The 21764-nt window shown below is 36.0% G+C and overlaps 1 pseudogene; it reads right to left on the minus strand.

Annotated features, from left to right (window-relative positions):
* Nucleotides 1–408: 408 nt before the first annotated feature.
* Nucleotides 409–21764, minus strand: part of LOC136838083 (uncharacterized) — a 31802-nt pseudogene continuing 10446 nt past the window's right edge.

Raw genomic sequence — 21764 nt, forward strand, 5'->3', positions numbered from 1 at the left:
AGCAACAACTCGAAAGAGAGTCGGAGACCGACCAGAAATCCCGCAGACATGCAACGTGAATTTCCAAGTGCTTCAACTGTCCCCCGATGTTATTTACAGTTTTTGCCCGGGAATGAATCCATCATCCGTACGTCCGTAGGCAGGTGGATGGCTTCCAGTCATTAGCGAGCGGTCACGAAATTTATCCATCGAGTGGAGGTGCATAATGTCACGATCCATCACGCAGACGCTTACGGTATAATTAGCAGCGGATGGAGCGAGATGGCGGGGGAGGGGGAGAGCCATCACAAAGGCTTTGCTTCCATTCGGCCGCTTGTTATGGTGAGCCGTTTTAAAGGCAGATCCCTCATGACTGCTACTACTACTACTGATGTCGTTCATGGCCATGTTGGGGGAGGGGGAGAGCCGTCACAAGGACTTCCATTCGACCGCGATGGATGATGGGTTGTTATGGTGAGCCGTTTCAAAAGGCAAATCCCCTGTACTACTACCGCTACTTCTGATGGCCACTACAGATCGCTTGCTCGTTGGCCACTGATTACTGGTCTCGGGTTTTGAGCGATGCGTTTTGTCTCTTATAAATGAAGATGGACGAATGTTTGATGGTTGCTTTCGCCTTTTATTTCTTTGTCCTGAACGGCGTGCGTGCACGTTCAGATTACGCCCAATTTCGGCGCAGGTCGGAGCCCTTCATTGGCCGTGCTTAGAGGAAGGAAATATGACCAATTTGGTTGTATTAAAACAATAATGTGTAAAGTTTTGCCCGTTTACCAAAGTTTCACGCACGGTGTAATAGATATAGTATCCTTCGCCAATTGCTTTCTCCTTATTAAGTGATTAGCTCATGAAAAATGCGTCACGCTCTTTCATTCGGAAAAGAGCGGTAAGGCATTTGATAGAAATTAAACGCGAATTGCGTAATATACGGTCCTCTTATAAAGCCTTAAAGTGCCTGTCTGATTATGCCGGAGATATTGGGCACTCTGCTTGCGCAAATTCGCTAACTTTAACTTGGCTCTTAAGCTTATTACATAGCAAACGAGCGAATGGAAAGTGTTCTAGGGCAATAAAGTCACGCTCAATTACGAAATAATTAAGTGTGTTGCCGCTACGGCCGTAATTACGCTTTCATGATGGAAACTTTGGCGTTGCTTGACAGTTAATATGGAGAATAATGAGACTTATAAGCGCAATGGCATATTGAACGTTAAGGAACTTCATAAAAATTAAAACGTCCGTTCCTGAGCTCACTAAAGACGTTGGGTACTCCTTTTGCACAAGCACATTCATAAATATGTACATATGCACGCATACCTACTTACATACATACATACATACTTACTTACATACTTACATACATATGCATATATATATATATATCATGTGTATGTATATGTGCATGTATATGTATATATATGTGTACTGTATGTTTTTTATATATGGTGTATGTATATGTGTATGCATGTGTGTGTATATGTATTTATGTATGTATATATAACGAGGGTATAATATTCCTCAAAAGCAATTATGTGGAAGATCTATGTCATTGCACCAGTTAATATTATTTGCAATGAATTTCTCCTGTTTTCTTAGTAGAATTTCCTTCAGTAATGAATATCGGTTTGCAAGACTCACGATAATCTCCAGAGTTCAGGCGAATTCCTTTAGGAGTTGGAAAACGTTTTGGGAATTATAAAACGTTACTTTATAATTTGAGGAAAGAGGTAATTATAAATCTAAGCCACAGCTTGGTAGGTTGACCAGGTAAATGATCCGGACTGTTTGTTCAAAGGTCACACGTCTTATTGTCTTATTCTGCGTGTCTGTCTTATTATCTACCGATTTATCTATCTATCTCAACCTTTGTATCCTTAAATGCAGGTCTTAGCAGGTGCATCCAGCATCCTTTTCATTCTTTCATCATTATTGTTGGTATTTATTTGTTTTCCCATTGGCATTTAGCGGTTTTTATTTGTTAAAAAATTCTGTAGGTGAAAGTGATCAAACTGAAACTACGTTAATTGGAGTTTTGCAGCTGTAGAAATCGCCTCTGCTATTTATTTATTTATTTATTCTTTTTTTTTTTTTGCCGTGAAAGAAGCCTCTTTAGCGGTGGAAATAGCTTCTGCTTTTTTTAGTAATGGAGATAGGCTCTGCTATTTTTTTTTTCCGTGGTGGAAATAGCCTCTGTTTTTTTAGCGGTGGAAATAGCCCCTATTTTTTTATCGGTGGAAATAGCCTCTGCTATAAGATGGCTATTCAACCCTGTCTCTTCCTTCAGCTGTTTATTTCAGGCCTCAGGTCGTGACTTTCAGAACCTTGTTTTGGGGACACCGAATTTTTATTTATTTATTTGTTTATTTGTTTATTTATTTATTTTGTATTTTATTTTATTTTTTTGAAATAGCTTGGATTGAAAACTACTGTACGTGACTGGAAAAACTACAATACCTGAGTGAAAAGGCCCTACAGTATTTCACTGAGCATGTAATTTTCTTCATAAATTAACCGGGTCGTCTTTTCCTACTTCTGTAAGCAGCCATACTGTTTATTCGGTGAAGGTTACACGATGTGATATCTGAAGCACTTTTTAATGACTGCTTCTTTGGTGAATTTCCGTTTCATCTGCTATTTGACAATATATTTTTAATAGTTTCTCCTCGGTCCTTGTGATTGGTTGTGGATTCTGATACTCAGTTTTTTTCTTCTTCAGATGCGTTCATGTGTCATGCTTTCTCGATACCTGTTGTGATACTATAATCACTTGAGGAAAAGATTTCAAAACTGAGACGATCAGTTCCAGAAAAACAATTTTTTTTTTTATTTTCAAGGGCTGTCAGAAGGACTGGTACCTCACGTAATTGACACTAAGGAAATCAGTTTAAGTAAGTAATATCTGCCATCCTTCTTGTATTGAGACATGGCGTTTAAGGTCGTTAATTACAATATACTTTCCTCCTCACGTGATACACACTAAGGAAATCAGTTTAAGTAAGTAATATTTGCCATCCTTCTTGTATTGCGACATGGCATTTAGGGTCGTTAATTACAATATACTTTCCTCTCTCCTTTGTGTGTGAGTTGGACAAGCGTTTCGTGTTGCTGCCGCCCCAAAAAAAAAAAAATAACCAAAACTTTGTTATGCAAATGCATCAATTAAATTGGTTAATTGTTAGTCATTCGCGTCGCTTGTAAATCAAATGAATCTGATTATGCAATTTGAAAGTTGCTGGAGGTAGATGGCTGACTGTGCATTAACTGCAACAGAAGTTGCGTCGTTTCGGCTGGATGGGACCGAGTACGCTCGCATTTGCGTGCATTTAAGGGGAAGTGGGTGGGGGTGAGGTGGGGGTTAATTTGCGTGCGTGCTCTGTAGCACTAACATAGGTGAGAGTTGGAGGCTGGGGTGGGGGAGATGACCGGATGGCCCCGGGTTGGGGAGGGGGTTTTAGGATGAGATTTTGGCATCATCCTAAAAATCACTTAGAGAAGGAGGAAGAAATGTAAGCGAAGGGTAACAAGAGAGAGAAAAAAAGAAATTGATGAGAGAAACAAGGACAGTGTAAGAGAACTGTACAGTAGGCGAAGGGTAACAAGGATTAACAACAAAACAACAAGAAGAAATGGATAAGAAAAACAAGGACCAACAACAACATCACTAAAGGACTGGAAAATTACAAAAATAAATATAACGAATGCGATAAATAACAGAAAATAACAACTTTGCGGATTTAGGAAAAGGGTCAGGACATTACCACCACCGTCACCAGACGCTACAAGAGATCGATCATTAAATCATCATCTCCTTTCTAAGTAAATTGAGGGAAAGGGAGGAGGGAGGAAGAAAGCTGTTTAATGCATTCAGACTGTACAATGACGTTTCCCAATGCACTTAATTGCATTGCCGTTACGGAAGGGCGATTCTCTTTAATTGTTGCAAAGAGCTTTTTCCTTAAAAGTTCTCCTGAGCATGACTTGGTTTTGTCTGAGGACAAAACAGACAGACAGACAGATATGTTTCTTATTATCCTATTATGATGTTTGGTAAAATCAGTGCACACAGACATATCCCATGATAATATTCCGTAATGATATTGTTTAGCAGTTCGGTAAAATCAATGTTCGTATTTGTTCATGGTGCCTCCTGAATATGACTTGGTTTTGTTTGAGGACACAAACAGACAGAGACATATTCCATGGTAATATTCCACAGTAATATTGTTTAGTAGTTTGGTAAAATCAGTGTTCACAGACATACTCCATGATAATATTCCGTAATGATATTGTTTAGCAGTTTGGTAAAATCATTTTTCGTATTTGACTATGATGTCCTCTCCTGAACATGACTTGGTTTTGTCTGAGGACACAAACAGACAGACAGACAGAGACATGTTCCGTAATATTCTATACTGGTATTGTTGAGCTCTTTGGTAAAATCAGTGTTCGTGGTTGTTTATGATGTCTGGTTCGGTTTCCACAATAGTCAATAATCAAGACAAATAAGAGGCTATTCCCCCAGCCGCGCAAATAAATGCAGTGGATGTTTAAAGTAAGCAGTGGATATTTTTGTATTAGGAAATACTTAATTATATTCCCACTCGCAGGTGTTCATGCAGATATGTGTATATGCTTGTTTTCTCTGTGTTGTTAGTGTGACTAATGCATAGTACGTTTTATATTTCTCTCTCTATTTAGACAGGTACCTTTATCCCAGGTCCACCATATTATTATTTCTTCCCCTTAGCTTAGCTTATATTTTGCAGCTCATAATTTTTGTTTTATTTCAGTCTAACATTGCTTTCATATTCTTTTGATATTTTACTGCATATGTCCTATAAGTATACCTTTGTTGTCCATTCCTTTCTTCTCAGTTATATAAAATTTTAGATACAGTTTTATGGTTCCCATTTAAATCGTTTGTCTGACTGCATCCGCCTTTCGCTCTTCCATTTTTACAGACAGAGGTGACTAGACAGAAAATCAGTTCTTTAAGATTTGCCGTTATTAATATACCTACATAATTCAACATTTTCCCAAGAAATACAGCTCTACACTGTAACCCACTTCCCTAAAAAGAAATTGAAAAGCATTTTCCTCGTCATCAGCTATTATCGTCTTGACGCTCGGCGTTTGAGTAATCTCACTGATGAATTATCCCTCCCACGCCCTCCTTCTAAGAGAGAGAGAGAGAGAGAATGACACAAGCACCGACGGACGAGTGCCATGATTGAAGTGTGGAAATTCTGATTACCTCCCACGCCCTCCTTCTAAGAGAGAGAGAGAGAGAGAGAGAGAGAGAGAGAGAGAGAGAGAGAGAGAGACTCACATGAGCACAGACGCACGAGTGTCAAGGAAGTGTATAAATTCAGATTAGCTTCCACGACAGCGAGAGAGAGAGAGAGAGAATCACACAAGCACCAACGCACATGTTTCAGTGAAATGTATAAATTCAGATTAGCTTCCACGCCTTCCTTCTACAAGAAAAATGTTAAGTATACCTTAGTTTAACCAGACTACTGAGCTGATTAACAGCTCTCCTAGGACTGGCCCGAAGGATTAGACTTATTTTACGTGGCTAAGAACCAACTGGTTACCTAGCAACGGGACCTACAGCTTATTGTGGAATCCGAACCACATTATACCGAGAAATGAAATTCTATCACCAGAAATAAATTCCCCTAATTCTTCATTGGCCAGCCGGAGATTCGAACGCGGGCCCTGCAGAGTGCTAGCCAAGAACGAACGAGAGAGAGAGAGAGAATCGCATAAGCACCGACGCACTAGAGAGAGAGAGAGAGAGAGAGAGAGAGAATCACACAAGCACCAACGCACATGTGTCAGTGAAGTGTATAAATTCATATTAGCTTCCACGCCTTCCTTCCCCGACAGCGAGAGAGAGAGAGAGAGAGAGAGAGAGAGAGAGAGAGAGAGAGAGGTAGTAATTAAGAAGGAAACCGTATATCGCGTTATGGCCAACGCGACCGACACATATTAGTCGGAATTGCACATTAAGAGTAACGAAATACACCTTAATGATCGTCAGTTATTTGAGGGGTAAATGGAAGGCTATATCCATATTATGTTTTGGATGGGGAACCCCCCATCTTTCTCTCTCTCTCTCTCCCTCTCTCTCTCTCGATAATGAAGTCGCTGGCGATAATAAGACAGGGGAGATAAAGATGATGTTAAGGATTGACGACCTTCCGAGGGAGAGTAATGGATACTTTGGTCAACTCTCTCTCTCTCTCTCTCTCTCCGCGTGGAGCTGGAAGGGAGCAACAAACCTGTTGATGGTGTCGTAATCGTAAATAAAATGTTCATGGTTTTAAAATCGATTGGTGAGATCCAGCCACCCTTATTTCCTCTTGGTGTGATTAATGAGTCGTGACTTGGATGGGATAATGGGATAATGCTAGACTTTAACTATAGCAGCAATAGCAACGTTATTATTATTACTACTATCCATAAAAATTTCATAATCGCATGGGTCACTAAAGTGGTGAAGAAATGCAACAATTATTATTATTATTATTATTATTATTATTATTATTAAAATATATTATTATATTATTATTATTCATAAAAATATATATATATATATATATTTATATATATATATATATATATATATATATATATATATATATATATATATATATATATAAACGAGAGCTTTCCAGAACCTGCTCGATTCTCCTTCTCAATCTGACTAAAAGATGACAGCAGTTATAAAAGTGAAAAATTTTTACCAAAAAAATTATATATATATATATATATATATATATATATATATATATATATATATATATATATATATATATATATATATATATATATATATATATATGATTTACATTTATACCACGGTGGCTTTCTTCACCATTATTATTATTATTATTATTATTATTATTATTATTATTATTATTATTATTATTATTATATTAGTAAGAGTAACAATTAGGGGAAAATGAAGATAAAAATAAGGAACATGACTGAAATTTGTCATGAATTTTTATTTTTGTATCTGACGAACTCAGTTGTATCGTCATGTAAGTGCAAAAGTCCTCCAATTTTTAGTTTTCTGTAAAAGAAAACTATTGTGCCGGCTTTGTATGTCCTTCCGCACTTTTTTTTGACCATTTTATTTTGTCCACACTTTTTCTGTCCACTTTCTCTGTCCGCACTTTTTCTGTCAGCACTTTATTCTGTCCGCACTTTTTTCTGTCCGTACTTTTCTGTCCGCCCTCAGATCTTAAAAACTACTGAGGCTAGAGGGCTGCAAATTGGTAAGTTGATCATCCACCCTCCAGTCATCAAACATACCAAATTGCAGCCCTCTATTCTCAGTAGTTTCTATTTTATTAAAGGTTAAATTTAGCCATAATCGTGCTCCTGGCAACGATATAGGACAGGCCACCACCAGGCCGTGGTTAAAGTTTCATGGGCCGCGGCTCATACAGCATTATACTAACCACCAAAAGATAGATCTGTTTTCGGTGGCCTTGATTATACGCTGTACAGAAAACTCGATTGGGCCGAAGAAACTTCCGCGCTTTTTTTTTTTACTTTTTCATTATATGTACGAGTCTCTTTGCTTAACATTCTTTAACATTTTTTTATCTAACATGTTAGGCTTGTTTGAAGGAAATTGTTTCTAATATTATTCGCTGAAAGGAACACCACGAATTTCTAACTGATTCGTTACTTTTCAGCTGAGATATGCTGTTCGTCATTTCTCAGCTGAGATATGCTCTTCGTTATTTCTCAGCTGAGATATGCTCTTCGTCATTTCTCAGCTGAGATATGCTCTTCGTCATTTCTCAGCTGAGATATGCTCTTCGTCATTTCTCAGCTGAGATATGCTCTTCGTCATTTCTCAGCTGAGATATGCTCTTCGTCGTTTCTCAGCTGAGATATGCCTTCGTCGTTTCTCAGCTGAGATATCTTCGTCATTTCTCAGCTGAGATATGCTCTTCGTCGTTTCTCAGCTGAGATATGCTCTTCGTCGTTTCTCAGCTGAGATATGCTCTTCGTCGTTTCTCAGCTGAGATATGCTCTTCGTCGTTTCTCAGCTGAGATATGCTCTTCGTCGTTTCTCAGCTGAGATATGCTCTTCGTCATTTCTCAGCTGAGATATGCTCTTCGTCGTTTCTCAGCTGAGATATGTCTTCGTCGTTTCTCAGCTGAGATATGCTCTTCGTCATCTCAGCTGAGATATCTCCGTTATTTATGAGATATGCTCTTCGTCGTTTCTCAGCTGAGATATGCTTCATCGTTTCTCAGCTGAAATGCTCTTCGTCGTTTCTCAGCTGAGATATGCTCTTTTCGTCGTTTCTCAGCTGAGATATGGTCATTTCTCAGCTGAGATATGCTCTTCGTCGTTTCTCAGCTGAGATATGCTCTTCGTCATTTTCAGCTGAGATATTCGTCGTTTCTCAGCTGACATTATTTCTCAGCTGAGATATGCTCTTCGTCATTCGTCGTTTCTCAGCTGAGATATGCTCTTCGTCGTTTCTCAGCTGAGATATGCTCTTCATCGTTTCTCAGCTGAGATATGCTCTTCGTCGTTTCTCAGCTGAGATATTTCATCGTTTCTCAGCTGAGAACTGTCATTTCATTGATATGCCTTTCGTTTCTCAGCTGAGATATTCTGTCATTTCTCAAGAACTTCGTCATTTCTCAGCTGAGATATGTTTCGTCATTTCTCAGCTGAGATATGCTCTTCGTCATTTCTCAGCTGAGATATGCTCTTCGTCGTTTCTCAGCTGAGATCTTGTCATTTCTCATGAGATATGCTCTTCGTCGTTTCTCAGCTGAGATATGTGGTCGTTTCTCAGCTGAGATATGCTCTTTCGTCGTTTCTCAGCTGAGATATGCTCTTCGTCGTTTTCAGCTGAGATATGCTCTTCGTCATTTCTTGATATGTTTCATTTCTCAGGTAAGATATGCTGTGACCGGAAACATATTCATCTCTTTCTCCCATTATTTATCGAATACACATTCTGACTAAATCTATTGACAGGAAGGACCACCCCTGATCTTAATTATGTCGACGTTATCACGGAACGACTTCCTGTAACAGAAAACATATTTGTTTCAAACTGCCATCATTGTCTCTTATATTCTGATTTTTGTTCACAAAAACCACCCAGATCTTGATAATATCAGCTGTTAGGTGGTATAACTAATCTTTTGGTTAGTTTTGTACATAATATTGTTGTTTTAGGGTAGTACTTGTAGTGCTGATTTCTGATATCGTTCATTATTCCATCTGCGGCTCTTTAGAAAAAATAGATAAGATGATTTTACGCCCTACACACATTCTCTCTCTCTCTCTCTCTCTCTCTCTCTCTCTCTCTCTCTCTCTCTAAGATATAACTCTCTGGCAGAGTACGTAAAAATATTTTTATTCTTACGCTGCAGGCATAATTTTGACGCAACATTCTCTCTCTCTCTCTCTCTCTCTCTCTCTCTCTCTCTCTCTCTCTCTCTCTCTCTCTGAAAGATATAACTGTCTGACAAAGTATGTTAATCGTTTTGTCCTTTCCTTTGTTGCAGGCTTGATTTTGACACAACATCTCTCTCTCTCTCTCTCTCTCTCTCTCTCTCTCTCTCTCTCTCTCTCAAACAAACAGAACCCGCGTGACAGAAGCAGACTCCTCCTCCTCCTCCTCTCCACAGAACACGATTGTGAGGAAACAAGAGAAAGGAGAAGTGCGCACACGCGTCGGGAATCTTCTCAAATTGAGCAGCATTCAGACTTACACAAAAGTTCTCTCTCTACAGGTGCCCCCAACCCCCCTTCTCTCTCTCTCTCTCTCTCTCTCTCTTTTCTCTCTCTTTCTCACTGAATGGGAATTCGCGCAGGGAGGCCGACGGGGAGGGAGGGTCACTTGTAATTGGAGTGGGAATAAATTGGGAAGTCACAACAGTAAATGCGCGCTTAATAGGGGTGACCATTTTTCCTTCGCAATTGGATTAGAGAATTCGAGGACAGATAAATAAGGAAATAAAGGCTGGATTAGAACATAAAGGTCCAATTGAGAGGTTGTTTTGCGAAACGTTTTGGAAAAAAATATCTTCCATTGCGAGTATTTTTTTTAATTGGGTTTAAAATTAGAAGCTAGATAGAGGTAGTTTTGCGAAACGTTTTGCAAAAAAGTATATTCCATTGCGAATATTTTTTTAACTGGATTTAAAATTAGAAGCTAGATAAAGGTTGTTTTGCGAAACGTTTTGGAAAAAAATATCTTCCATTGCGAATATTTTTTTTAATTGGGTTTAAAATTAGAAGCTAAGTAGACTTAGTTTTGCGAAACGTTTTGGAAAAAAGTATCTTCCATTGCGAATATTTTTTTAATTGGTTTTAAAATTAGACGCTAAATAGAGGTTGTTTTGCGAAACTTTTGGAAAAATGCCTTCCACCTTCCATTGCGAATATTTTTTTTTAATTGTATTTAAAATTAGAAGCTAAATAGAGGTTGTTTTGCGAAACGTTTTGGGAAAAAATATCTTCATTTAATGCATATTTTTTTTTTATTGGATTTAAAATTAGAAGCTAAATAGAGGCAAGATCAAATGGATGACTCTTTTATTTGTGTGTATTAATTGTATGCTACTGTTTTATTATTTTTATTATTACTACTACTTCAGTATTGTTGTTGCCATTACTATTATTATGAATAATAATGTTACTGTTATTATCGGGAAATGTTTGGGTATAGCCGATTACTATCATTATTTTTATAGCTTGTGTATCTGAATTGTGTGTATTGTATTGTCTCTACTTTGTATACTCCCTGTGTATGGCCCAGAGGTGAAGTTTAAAAATATTTGAAAATATATGTACCTATGCATAAGTGTGGGTTTGTTTCTTCGTTTCAAGACTTTGCTACTATGTATGAATATTTATTATTATTATTATTATTATTATTATTATTATTATTATTATTATTATTATTATTATTATTATTATTATTTAAAAATATTTGAATAAATGTACCAATACATAACTGTGGATTTGTTTCTCCATTTCAAGACTCATGCTACTTTGAATATTTATTATTATTATTATTATTATTATTATTATTATTATTATTATTATTATTATTATTATTATTTAAAAATATTTGAAAATATATGTACAGTACCAATGCATAAGTGTGGGTTTGTTTCTCCGTTTCAAGACTCATGCTACTATTACTACTACTATTATTATTATTATTATTATTATTATTATTATTATTATTATTATTATTATTATTCGAAAAGAGAAGCAACCATATTTAAGGGCCGATTTTGCTGAGTCATCTGAAGAGAAATAAATATTTTTTATGGTTCCGACTCGGCGCTAAATGTATTACTTTGTTGACCGAGAATTATTCGTGGAATCATCGATAGGAAAGCTCAAGAAAGAGTATAATGTGGTAGTATGCTTTTTTTCGCTATTTCCTGCAGTCAGAAGAAAGGAATTGCACCTGCCAGTTGTAATAATTTATGTTTTGGAAATAGGTCCTGTCATTTTTTAAACCGTGTGCTCTACTTAAAATGGAGTTCCGGTAAGCTCGGTATCAATATTTCTACAAACGACCGGGTTCTTGGAGATGATGTTCAACCATTTTCACATTGTTAATATTATTATTAGTATTATTTTCATGTATTCGAAGTCTAACCTGTATTTCAGGAAAGCTGTTACTGCCCAGTACTTAACAGATTTCAATACCCGAAGGCTTAAAGCAGATATTGCTGAGTGATTGAAACCTGATATTAGGCACATTTAATAGCCATCATAAAAATTGTTGTTATTCGCCTAACACGGAGTATTAACATGAGAATACAGAGTATTAACTTACTTGAGTCCCCGTACCCTTCATTACGTATTTTGCCTCTTGTGGAAAACAAGATTCGGAAGTAAAATGGATTATCAAAAATCTGTTTTCTTTTTTTTTATCAGATGTTTATATATTTGCATGTCGAGAATGTTGTACCCAAATGGCCTTGTTCTCGGAAATCGAGATGAAGGTAAATATGGGTCGTGGTGCGTTTCGAGAATTCAAATTAGTCGATTTTTGCTTAACTAGAACGGCTCTTAGTGTTTACTGTTGCTTCCGATAAATAATGATACATAATACATGCACACATGCATATATACACACATATATGTATATTTTCTTTTTCTTTTAATGTATACATGCCTTCTTTTGAAGGACTTTTTGATTTGGCTTTATAGACGATCGGCTGCCCTGCCTGACATCGCTTAGACATACATATATACATATATATATGTATATATATATGTGTGAGTGTGTTTGTGTGTGTGTGTGCGCGCGCGTATGAGCGAATTCAGCAGCAAATGTCCTGAAAACTTTTTCGATAAAGGATGTATTCTTAATGGCTTCGTATAATAGTGTCTGTCAGTCATGGTAATGTGCTAAGTTTAACCTTTTTTTTTTCCGTTGTTTCTGTGCCCTTCCTTTGTTAACTTTAATGCGTGCGTATGTGTGTGTGTGTGTATGATTTTATACAAGTTATATTTTTGGTAACAGATGGTAGATCTCTCTCTCTCTCTCTCTCTCTCTCTCTCTCTCTCTCTCTCTATATATATATATATATATATATATATATATATATATATATATATATATATATATGTATGTGTGTGTAATTACACACACATATATATATTATTTTATATATAATATATATACATATATATGTATTTATACACACACACACACACACACACACACACACACATATATATATATATATATATATATATATATATATATATATATATATATATATATATATATATATATAATTGCCCATTTTGTATTAGGGTAAAGATGATATAGCTGACAAAAGAATTATAGAGGCATAAATTTGCTAGGCATACCAGGTAAGGTAATTCATGACGGAATATATGATATGAACAGGGAAGAACACACTGAGTTTAGACATCTAAGGGGATTCTGGGTCAAGTGATTGTCATGAAACAGTTGTTTGAAACACTTGACATTGTGGACTTGCAGTAAGATATGACAGAACTGATACTGGTCCTTAGTATTTGTGAGACAACTTCAAGATGGAACAGTCTCCCTGATGACGTGCAATTTGATCTTCAAAGGTTCAATCGAAAATGCAATGCATTGCTACCCTAATGCTGTTCTCCTTGCAGTTTAATATATTTTTATGTAATGATTAATGTGTCAATTTATTTTTTCTTTTTAATTAGTGAAAGCTCTTCTTTATGTATTTCCCCTTACCTCACATTACTTCTTCCTAATGAACAACATATTCTTTGGAAGCATGAATTTCAAGTCAGTGCTCCTTGTCAGGCTTGTTTCATACGAATATGGTTCGTCTTCTGACTAATAGTAGTAATAATAATAATAATAATAATAATAATAATAATAATAATAATAATAATAATAATAAAGCTGTCATAGAAATACCTGCCAGGATTTATGTTCAGTGTTTCATTTTTCTCCTGTGGCACGTGAGATTTGGGGAAGGGGGGGCGTAAAAACAAATTAATCCGCTATGGTAATGTCTTCATTCGTATACAGCCGTCTAGACAAAAGCACATTGACCCCAGCTCGTCTGTTGTAGGCTACACCAATTACTTCCGTCTCATATTTATTCCCTTATTTCTTGGATATTGAAGACCTGCTTTGATGCCATTTCAACCGCTGCATCGATTTACGCTTCCACTGAATTCTGTGCTAATTGACAAAGCAGTTTGTATGTACATATACGTGTGTATATATTTGTAAATATGTATACAGATATGTATTATATAGGTATGTATATGTGTCTATATATATATATATATATATATATTATGTATATACACACATATATACTTACACATACTTATACCTGAAAAGCGATGCTGGTGAGTCTTCTGTGCAGGAATATGAACTATCAAATGTTGTGGAAGTGTTCTGCATAAGAAGTTCATCCATGATTGAACTATTTATGTGTGACTTTGGCAGTGATCATTTTCTTTTCTTGGAAGCCACCCGTTCCTCTTGAAATCGATCACAATGCGTAAATCTGCATTGTACATATAGTGAAACAAGTGAAAAAATGCGCCGAAGTTTCTTAGCCGCAATCGAGTTTAATGTACAGCCGCTACAGCGTATCATCAAGGCCACCGAAAATGGATTTGTCTTTCGGTGTTCTCTGTTTAATGCTGTATGAGCCGCGGTCCATGAAACTTTAACCACGGCGCGGTGGTAGCCTGTCCTATATCGTTGCCAGAAGCACGATTATGGGTAACTTTTACCTACATAAAATAAAAACTACTGAGGATAGAGGCCTGCATTTTGGGGATGTTTGATGACTGGATGATGGATGATGAACATAGCAATTTGCAGCCCTCTAGCCTCAGAAGTTTTTAAGATCTGAGGGCGGACAGAAAAAGTGCGGACGTACAAACAAAGCCGGCACAACAGTTCTCTTTTCAGAAAACTAAAAAGGTATATAACCTGAACAGCGGACAGGAGCATTAAACGGCAGGAAATACGAAGAAATGAATTACCTTGACAGAAGCTGGTTGCTTTAATCCGTGCCGACTTGTGTGACTGGACATTCCACTCGGGAGACAGAACAGAAGAGTTAACATTCATCAGATTCATGCCAGCCGCAAAAAAAAAAAAAAAGGAAGAATGTCGAATGACACGCGTTCTCGTATTTCATCGTGTTTACCATTTCATTTACTTGGTGCAAAAAACCAAGCATGAAATTGCCCTCTGTAATAGCCAAATTACTCCTTTGTTCCATTGATCACGGCGTCAGCAGAGTAAAATGGGAAGGAGGGAGGGAAAGGTGGAAGTAGAATAAATGAAGAAGTTCCGCTTAGTAATGTTGGTGTAGGTATGAGGTTTGTACCATGTATGTTCCACGAATACACACACGTACACATACATATACATATATACACAGTATATATATTTGTGGGTGCATATACAGTATGTGAATATATATATATATATATATATATATATATATATATATATATATATATATATATATATATGCATACATGTAAATAGTGCTCATATATTAGATATATATATATATATATATATATATATATATATATATATATATATATATATATATGATATATAGGCTATATATATTATATATATGTGTATGTATGTATATATGTGAATATATATATATATACATATATGTGTGTATGTATGTATGTATATATGTGTATATGAATATATATATATATATATATATACACATAGTATGTATATATATATATATATATATATATATATATATATGTATACATTATATATATATATATATATATATATATATATATATAGAGAGAGAGAGAGAGAGAGAGAGAGAGAGAGAGAGAGAGAGAGAGAGAGAGAGAGAGAGAGAGAGAGCTTGTTGGAGAAGTACATTTATCCCACTTTACCTTCTGACAGTACAGTATTTAAATTCTCCCACTAGCAGTGTACTGACTCCTGTTATTTTTTGTTACTTAATTTCACTCTGCATGCGTATCTTGCTCTTGTCCAATTATACCTCACTCCTTATTACGCATTAGCCAAACACGTGCTGTTATAAATCATGCCATAACGATATATCTCGCCCAAGATGGCTAGCTGTCAGAATTCCATTTAAGGCCCTACGCACGCACACGTGTTACAGGTTTCAGAAGGTTTCAGACACACCTGAGAATCCTTCCAGACCTCGCCTTTTCACTTCGATTCGGGGCTAATCCCCGGATAATTCCAATTAAGGGCCAATTTAATAATTAGGACGTCCATTATTTATATCGTTTCCCGATCGATGGCAAAGGAGTAATTCTACGGTGTTTGTGCCGCTCCTTCCAGGTACGCACTCTGCCCGAGAACAATTATGCTATTAAGTCAGTTCGAGGCAAAAGCACATGCACCACTGAGAGAGAGAGAGAGAGAGAGAGAGAGAGAGAGAGAGAGATTAGGGCACCTTGTGGTTAATAAGATTTATTTCTTTTATAACGATGAACTTGTGAGAAGAAACCAATGTACATTATTGCGGAGAGAGAGAGAGAGAGAGAGAGAGAGAGAGAGAGAGAGAGAGAGAGAGAGAGAGAGAGATTTGGGCACCTTGTGGTTTCTTAATATGATTTATTTCCTTTATAGCGATGAACTTTGTGAGAAGCCAATTTACATTATTGCACAGAGAGAGAGAGAGAGAGATTAGGGCACCTTGTGGCTTGTTAATATGATTTATTTCTTTGATAACGATGAACTTTGTGAGAAAAAACCGATGTACATTACTGCACGGAGAGAGACAGAGAGAGATTAGGGCACCTGGTGGTTTGTTAATACGATGTATTTCTTCGATAACGATGATCTTTGTGAGAAAAAACCAATTACATTATTGCACCGGGAGAGAGAGAGAGAGAGAGAGAGAGAGAGAGAGAGAGAGAGAGAGAGAGAGAGAGAGAGAGAGAGAGAGAGAGATTAGGGCACCTTGTGATTTGTTAACATGATTTACTTCTTTTATAACGATTAACTTTGTGAGGAAAAACCAATGTACATTACTGCACGGAGAGAGAGAGAGAGAGAGAGAGAGAGAGAGAGAGAGAGAGAGAGAGATTAGGGCACCTTGTTATTTGTTAATATGATTTATTTCTTTTATAACGATTAACTTTGTGAGGAAAAACCAATGTACATTACTGCACGGAGAGAGAGAGAGAGAGAGAGAGAGAGAGAGAGAGAGAGAGAGAGAGAGAGAGAGAGAGAGAGAGAGAGAGAGAGAGAGAGAGAGAGAGAGAGAGAGAGATTAGGGCACCTTGTGGTTTGTTAATATGATTTATTTCTTTTATAACGATAAACTTTGTGAGGAGACACCAGTGTACATTACTGCACGGAGAGAGAGCGAGAGAAAAAAAAGAGAGAGAGAGATTAGGGCACCTTGTGTTTTGTTAATATGATTTATTTCTTTTATAACGATAAACTTTGTGAGGAGAAACCAATGTACATTACTGCACGGAGAGAGAGAGAAAGAGATTAGGGCACCTTGTGGTTTGTTAATATGATTTATTTCTTTTATAACGATTAACTCTGGGAGGAGAAACCCATGTACATTATTGCACCGAGAGAGAGAGAGAGATTAGGGCACCTTGTGTTTTGTTAATATGATTTATTTCTTTATAACGATAAAGAGAGAAACCAAGTACATTACTAGGGCACCTTGTGGTTTGTTAATATGATTTATTTCTTTTATAACGATTAACTCTGGGAGGAGAAACCCATGTACATTATTGCACCGAGAGAGAGAGAAAGAGAGAGATTAGGGCACCTTGTGGTTTGTTAATATGAGTTCTTTCATAACGATGAACTTTGTGAGAAGAAACCAGTGTACATTATTGCACGGAGAGAGAGAGAGAGAGAGAGAGAGAGAGAGAGAGAGAGAGAGAGAGAGAGAGAGATTAGTGCACCTTGTGGTTAATAAGATTTCTTGTGTATTCGCGTTTATTCTGGTAGATTTTTGACATTAAAACCATTCTTTTTCCTGCCTCTTCCGTTTTCTGTTGTTTAATAATTTGTTTAGGGTATCATATCTTTTTGTGTGTTGCTGGAATAAATTCTCTCTTCATTTCCCAAATGATGCTATATTCTGGTATTGGAGGTAAAGAATACTTCCTCATAGAAGGGCCATCATAAATTATTATTATTATTATTAATATTATTATTATTATTATTATTATTATTATTATTATTATTATTATTATTATTATTATTATTATTATTATTACTGTATTGAAATTTACTGTTCACTTTTTTTTTTTTTTTTTTTTTTTTTTTACCAAACTGCACCTGCATTTTGTACCTGCATTGGTCTCTAGCTGAAAAAATATGGATATTATTATTATTATTATTATTATTATTATTATTATTATTATTATTATTATTATTATTATTATTATTATGTCAGCATTCTTTGAGTATAACTGTACATTATTTCTTTTTATCATCGTACAATCAGTATTGATTATTATACTGTATATGCCTTGTTTATCTCAATAAGGCCTTGAAGTGAAATACAGAATATTATTATTATCATTGTTATAATGGCAGCCATGCCTCCATAGAAACGTTTCTTATTTGTCTGAAAGGTTCCTTACATAATTTGTTAGCCGCTCCTGCAGTTGTACAAGGAACTTACGTATCCCTAAAAGAAATGGTTTCTTAACAAAGATGGCATATGTTTCATCAGCCCTTGAAGGATTGTCAAAAGTCATCTATTGGTTAACGTCTTCTGTTGCATTTTTCCCCCTCAGAGTTTTCCTCCAGAGGTGAACAGTGGTACTTCCGTTATTTATTGTCCATTAGACATGAAAGTCTTTACTTTGTCATAGATTGAGTGAATGTAATAAACGGTTAACATGAGACATTTTTTTGATACTTCTTGCTACCTTGTATCCTCTAAGGAATTAGATAAAATCCCATTCCCGGAGTGAAAAAACAAAATTCGGAAAAATTTTTTTTTTAATTTAGGTTCAGAAGTTATTTCCTCCTCGTGAAAGATTTATCTCTCTTTATTATGGTAGTTGAATGTTTTTTTTTTTATATTAGCAAGCCCAGGAAGTGTGGGTTGTCAGTTAGTGCTGTAATTACTCATTTTGGTCAGTAAAATTCCCAGCTTTACCAGAGAGTTACGATAGCACCAATATTGACTTCCTCTGCCTCACAATGTAAAGAGAGATTTAGTTTTCCTTTTCTAAAATGAAAGCTCTGTTCTCGTCTTCCCGAATAACGGAGGGACACATTTCACACTTATTATTATTATTATTATTGTTATTATTATTATTATTATTATTATTATTATTATTATTATTATTAATTTTGCTGCTGTTGTTGTTATTAAGGAGCTTAACCCCTATGCATGTGGTACAAAAGTACAGGAGCCATTGACATGAAACTCAAGCTTCCAAATAACATGGTGTTCATTTGATAGAAATTACAGGAACTACAGAAAGATGCACACAAACACTGCATATAACAATTGACCAAGTTTTGCTTAACCTTCCATGACGGAAGTGATCAGTGCTTTAGTGACCTCAACAAAGGGCCTGTTCGCTCACTCAGCTGATTATAATTGAGCTTTACACCCTGATGTTTGGATAAGTATGCATGAATATAAGAGGTTACCATGTGTTATGCAGGAATGCACACGTGCATGCTGGCAAATGCATGTACAAAGTGCACTACTCATGTGCCAACAAACCATATATATAAATGTGTGTGTGTATATATATATATATATATATATATATATATATATATATATATATATATATATATATATATATATATATATATTTGAATTTTTGTCACTTATACAAGAGTGATTTTTATTGTATTCACAAATATTAAACCACAAATATCCATTAGGATCGAATTCACGGTGCCTTTGGAGTAACTTCCATCAACGGAGAATTATAATATATGCGTGCTTCGTCCCCGGCAGGATTCGAATCGTTGAAAGGAGTAGAAATAACGATAGACAATGACTTTAACCATCCGACTATGAAGATATATATATATATATATATATATATATATATATATATATTATATATATATATAATTATTATTATTATTATTATTATTATTATTATTATTATTATTATTATTATTATTACCAATGGATATATGACTCTTCATTAAAACCCTCGCTCTATTTTTAACCATCTTCCATTCCTCGAAAATGCGACTGTTCCCTTTTTTTTGTGTGAGTCCTTTTTTCCACCCCTGCGAGAGACTTCTTCAACAGGTTATTTCAATGGTCAATAACTCACCCTCGTTGCTCTCCCTCTCTTGTTGTGCTTCCTTTTTCTTCATTCCTTTAACATTCCTCTCATTGCTCTCCTTTGTCTCGTTCGCGGAGGATTCCTCTTTAAATGTCTCCTCCTTCTTCCTCCTCCTCCTCTTCTTCCTTTGTTTATTGAAGAGGAAACACTTTTTTCCCCAATCTCATCAACAGTCATATCATATTTACTTCTGTTATTCTTTAATTCCTATCGTTCATATCTCCGCATACCTTCGGCTTCTTCTTTTCCCTCCTTCCTTTCATCTTTTCCGCATCGCGTCCCTTTCGGATGTCTTTCCCCCCTCCCCCCCACTCTCTCTCTCTCTCTCTCTCTCCTCTCTCTCTCTCTCTCGTAATCTTCCCCTCGCGCTGTATCTAGGTTTATCCTCTCGACTCGACGTATTAAGTCAAAACTAAGAAGAGTAAATTATAAACCAGTTTTTAATTTGTTTTGTTTTTATATATATATATGATTTCAATCATAATTCCACCGTGTGCGAAAACGCGCATCAGAACAATATTCTTATTCGCAGAACTATAAAGAAAATTACCCTACTTGGACGAGTCAATTACGTATTTTGTCCATTTTCGCCGAGATCCCGGGTTTCGTACGCGTTCGTTTTCATGTCTCTTTGTCCTTGCGCGGTGTTTTTGGGTGCCTGTGTATGTGTGTGTTTGTGTGTGTGTGTATGCGCGCGGTATGTTGTGTGTGTGCTTGTATGTACTTGTGCATTTGTAAAGACGAGAGTCTGTTTGAGCTGGTTACCACTCCATTTATTATATTTCTTTTCTATTGTGTTTTTACATTTTTTTATTTTCGTTTGTTTTTTTTATTTTGGTACACTGGTTGGAAATGGGTAACTGTTCATCTTTCTGGATGCTTTAGGAGTGTGTGTGTGTGTGTGTGTGTGTGTGTGTGTGTGTGTGTGTGTGTGTGTGTGTGTGTGTGCACGCGCGTGGGTGCAGTGGCGTGCATTATATTTTAAATGCTGATAACATCTGCTGTAGTATTTTTCATATATATATATATATATATATATATATATATATATATATATATATATATATATATATATATATATATATATCTCCATGGCTGATTTTATTTGCTACTGCTTAATAATTATTTATACTCTGTTATTATTAACTCCAGCTCTCTAAAATTACCTAAAAAAAACATCGCAAAACATTCTCTTTATAATTGTGAGCTTTTGTATAGGCATGGAAAATGCAAATACACTGTTCATGCACTATACCATATTTTCTTATATATTTAATTATTATTTCTAGTTCTCTAATTTATTTAATTGATATTTTCAGTCCTCTAAAATTAGCTAAAAAAAAATCGGTAAAACAATCTCATGAAATTATTTGCTTGTATACATAGGATATGTATATACTTGCACCATACCATATTTTCCGCGTATCCTTCCCGGCCTAAATAAAAAAGGGAAATGATTCTCCCTGCGTGAAATGAATGGGCCATATCCTTGTATCCTTCTCCCTCGTACCTAGGGCATACCGCGCGAAAGGCTAAACATTCGTAAACTACCATAACAAGGGGTCGTAAAATCAACCGAGAGACAATACTAAAAATTTCCTCCTCGTCCCCGAAATAACTAACTACCTGCGGTAGAGGGAGAGAGAGAGAGAGAGAGAGAGAGAGAGAGAGAGAGAGAGAGAGTAGGAATCGTGGGTTGCATATAAAGAAAAAAAGAAAGATCAGGAACAGTAGGATTAAGGGAGAGAGGCGAATAAAAAGTGGAGAGAGAGAGAGAGAGAGAGAGAGAGAGAGAGAGAGAGAGAGAGAGAGAGAGAGAGAGAGAGAGAGGGAATCGCGGATTGCATATAAAAAAAAGAGGGTATCAAGAACTGTATAGGATTAGGAGAAAGAGGCGAATAAAAAGTATGAATTACAGAAT

This window comes from Macrobrachium rosenbergii, chromosome 4 (genome assembly GCF_040412425.1).
Source record: "Macrobrachium rosenbergii isolate ZJJX-2024 chromosome 4, ASM4041242v1, whole genome shotgun sequence".
Taxonomy (NCBI): Eukaryota; Metazoa; Arthropoda; class Malacostraca; order Decapoda; family Palaemonidae; genus Macrobrachium; species Macrobrachium rosenbergii.